Here is a 4,440-nt window from a genome sequence, read left to right on the forward strand (position 1 = left end):
TCTTATTCTTATAGCCATTATTTAAATTTTATAAATGTTATTATAAATAGAGATTTTATGTATTTTACTTATTATACGGATATTTTCGAAATTTTCAACAAGTATTCAAAATTATTTAAAATTAGAATCAAGGAATAAAATAATGAAATATTGTTTAGAGATATTAACAAGAATTTCATTATTACCTGTTTAATATACTGTTTGTACATCAAAAGTTGGTTAACCGAGATGTAGTTTTATTTTATAAATTTACTGTTTTAACATACTGTTTCATATAAAGCATCTTAAAAGGTTATTTTAACTACAGTTTGGAATAGTTTAGCTACCCACCAGTGGATCAGTGGAAACTACTGAATACTGAGTGATAGTCGCGAATTCGAGCTTTATCAACGAGCTGGCCGCATAGAGAATTATGGGATTTTCACGTGTCTAACACATAGAGCTAAATTTCCAATATAAAATCGTCCCTTTGGCGAATCGCCCATGTTTTGCGTTTAATTTACTCAGGTCAATTCACCCGTCAATCGAATTCAATTTTTAGTTTGGTGTATATCATATAATTTAACATTATTTTCAATATAGTTTTAAAAAGATAATCGATTTTTATAAGCAATCATTTACTATATTATATATATAATTATATTTCTAGGCAATTTCTCCTTTGACCGAACTTAAGAAATTCTCTTTCTATCACATGACAACATCAGACAGACTAAAAGTACGTGTGTAAATATCCAAAATATTCAATTATTAAATATTAAATATATTCTGATAATTAAATTATAAAAATTATTACGAAAATTTTTGATTTTTCATATTTGCACTAGTTACAAATTAAAGATCAGTTTAAAGTAAGTATATGCAATCATCTAAAATCGATGGCCGGATGGCCGAGTGGCTACGGTGTCAGCCTACCGTTCTGGTGGACCGGCAAACGAGTTCGGCGGGTGTAATATCCACAGGAATTTTTCGGGAGGGTCATTCCGGATATATCGAGTTTTCGTCCCTCACCATCAGCTCGCCCATTATGGCCGGATAGAACACACGATGGGCTTGATAAAACAGTATTCTTAATATCCAAAGAGAGACCTCAAAATTCACACATCGTCGCTAATATGCTGGTGTATATCTATGACGAATTTAATCAAATCCGATAAATTAAGCTTAAAATGTTAGCAAAATTATATCTTTCATTTATATAATATTTCATTTTTTCTAATTATTAAAGACGTTCTATACTATTAAGCTAAACTTAAATATATTAAATGTATTTTAGTTAATTTGTTCGTTAAAATTATTGAATGGACCACGTCGAGGAATGAAATGTCTGGATTTTGTCTTCACGAAAACTAGTATATTTCAGATGAGATTTTGTATTGAATCTGTAAAATTCTGAATTCAAACAATTGTCTTTTGCAGATGATGGAGAGCTTGATTTCTATATTTTCAAGTGTTAAAGAACTGCAAGATTCGAGGAAACCTAGAACTTGCACTAAAAAACTATTTACTTTAGATTAATATTGATCCGGAAAATTGCGAAATACGCGAAATTGCCTCAACGGAGCCCGTAAACTCGAGTTCATAAATTGTTCGATCATATATCTTGGGACACCATAGAAATGAGTTGCATTTCTATGTCATTTTACTCACAATTAATGGCGTATTTCGCTTTTTCATATGCAGATGACAGTCCTAGTAAGAAATGTTTTGGATCAGACAAAATCATTATAAAAAGTAAAAGTTAATTGAACTTTTACTTAAAATAACACAATTTTTGTTGTTTTAAGATCTGATTACTGTATTGTATATAGTGTACATAGTTGATGTGATAAAATGATGGATATAGAATCGATCATTTTATCAAATTAAATTAATTAAAGTAAGTGAGCAAAGTAATGAAATTCTGGGTAAATAATTGTGCGCCAATTTTTAATAATTTTATTCCATAATTTAATATACAATATAACTTTATATATGATGAAATAAAATATTCATATATAAATTTGAAAAAGAAACTGTAAAATACTGTTGGTCAATATACTTGAATTATATGCTAATAATACAATATACATAAGATATACTTTATATGTTTTCACAAATTGGTCTAGGGCAAAATATACATTTTTCCGTCCATGATAATTATTGTGGGGCCACTGCTCTCCCGTTTCAATATCACTGTCGAAAAGTTAAATCTTTCAACGGGAGATGTTTCACGCAGTTTTGGAGAAAATTAATCCTATATTCGATTCAAATTTTTTTGTGATTATTGTTATTAAATTCAAAATGAAAACTACATATAGTTTTTAGTGAGATTTTTTGTTCACAAGTTGTAGCCAGTAGCGCTGTGGATGTAAATTGTAAATGCTCCAATATTGTATATGTGTATGTAAATGCGTATGTCATATTAAAGTTTTTTTTTCTTATTTTTTATATTTATTTGTTTACAAGAATAATATGGTGGAGCCGAGCTCATGGGATCTTCCTTCGTGAACCGAACCCATCTCTTCATTTACTGGTTATCTCCTTCTCCGCTGTGGTCAGTAAGAGGGTCTCTTTTAGCAAGCCCATGATGGGTTCGGCCAGGCACAATGGGGCGGCTGGGTGGTGAGGGACGGGGACCGACAGAGGAAAAGTATGGCGATCTGGCAAAAATGACCTTCCAGATTTTTACATTTTTGGACTTAGGACACTCTTGAAACGTCGAAAAATGGAAAAAAAATACAGGGAGACTTTGTTTATTAAGGGAAATTAATGTTATTAAAGTTTGGTGGTTAAAGGCCGAGAGGATGGAGAGATAATGGGGATCGTGTGTGGGGTTAGGGTTGGACTTGATTAATTACGATGAAAAAAAAGCTCATCCCTACCCTCAAAATTAAGGTTTTTGCCGTTTTATAATAGTTTAAAATTTAAAAAGCTTTTATGATAACAGATGGCACCACCAAAACTTTAAATGTTGCCGGGAAAGTTCAATAACTCCTTGCTGATTTATTTAATTTATTTGTTAACGATCTTCAGAATTTCTGCAATATAATATTACACACTCTTATCCACTTTGGGGTGGTCAACTGATTGATAAAATGGAGAAAGTGCAGCTTTGGTTTATCAAACAAACCTACCATCTAAATCGTTCAGTTTCCGGACCAGTAATCAGATACAAAATAGACAACCACATGCAATAAAAGTGACTAAACCTAGTACAGTTTTGAAGAAAAATAATCCTATTATCTGATAGCAATCATAAGTGATTAAATATATTTAAAAATTCGGGAACGTGTTGCATAACTTCCCAGCAAAGCAATTTAAAATTGTGGCGGCGCAATCTGTTATGATATTTTATTTTTAAAATGTTTATATTATTAATTATTATGAAATGGCAAAGCTTAATTTTGAGAATAAAAATGAGTTTTATTTAAAAGAAAAAAAGCGTAAATTCTAATAACAAGTAAAATATTAAATCCGACCCTACTCGAGATATGACACACGATCACTTCTATCTCTCCCTTCCCTCGACTTTTAACCACCAAAATTTAATATCATCAATCGCACTAATATACAAACCTCCCTGCAAAATTTCAGAAATTTTCGACAAAAAACACAGGAGTTAATAAGCTTTGAAAGGGGTGAACAAAATCGTGTCCACACACTCCATACATACAGAAAAATTTTTTTTTACTTTTTTGCATTTCTCGATAATTCAAGATTTCCTGAGTTCAAAACTGTAAAAATTTAGGGGAGGAAGTAATTACAATTAAAATTTTATATGCAAATCGAACTTACAATATACGTATGTACAGTACTGTAGAGGTGACGGCCGGATGGCCGAGCGGTAAAGGTGGCAGCCTACCGCTCTGGGGGACCCGGGATCGAATCCGAACGGGTCGAATAATCCCCAGGAATTTTTCGGGGGGTGGTCCGTTCGGATATGTCGGGCCCCGTCCCTCACCACCCGGTCGCCCCATTGTGGGTCTGGCCGAACCCATAATGGGCCTACTAAAAGAAGCCCTCTTAGTGCCCACAGGGCGGAAAGAGTTAAAAAGAAAAGTACTGTAGAGGTAAAATATGGCGATTGGTAAAAAAATGACCACTCTAAGATTTTTTAAATATATAAAAATTAATTTTATAGTCGAATAAAACATAAAAATTATGATCTGTACAATTACACAGGTGGCAGCCTACCGCTCTGGGGGACCCGGGATCGAATCCGAACGGGTCGAATAATCCCCAGGAATTTTTCGGGGGTGGTCCGTTCGGATATGTCGGGCCCCGTCCCTCACCACCCGGTTGCCCCATTGTGGGCCTGGCCGAACCCATAATGGGCCTACTAAAAGAGGCCCTCTTAGTGCCCACAGGGCGGAAAGAGTTAAAAAAAAAAAAAAAAAGGACAAACGATATCATTTAAAATTCTGTATTTAACTTTAGTGAAAAACGATGATGACAGCG

Source organism: Centruroides vittatus, unplaced genomic scaffold (genome assembly GCF_030686945.1).
Source record: "Centruroides vittatus isolate TY-2023 unplaced genomic scaffold, ASM3068694v2 scaffold_1015, whole genome shotgun sequence".
NCBI lineage: Eukaryota > Metazoa > Arthropoda > Arachnida > Scorpiones > Buthidae > Centruroides > Centruroides vittatus.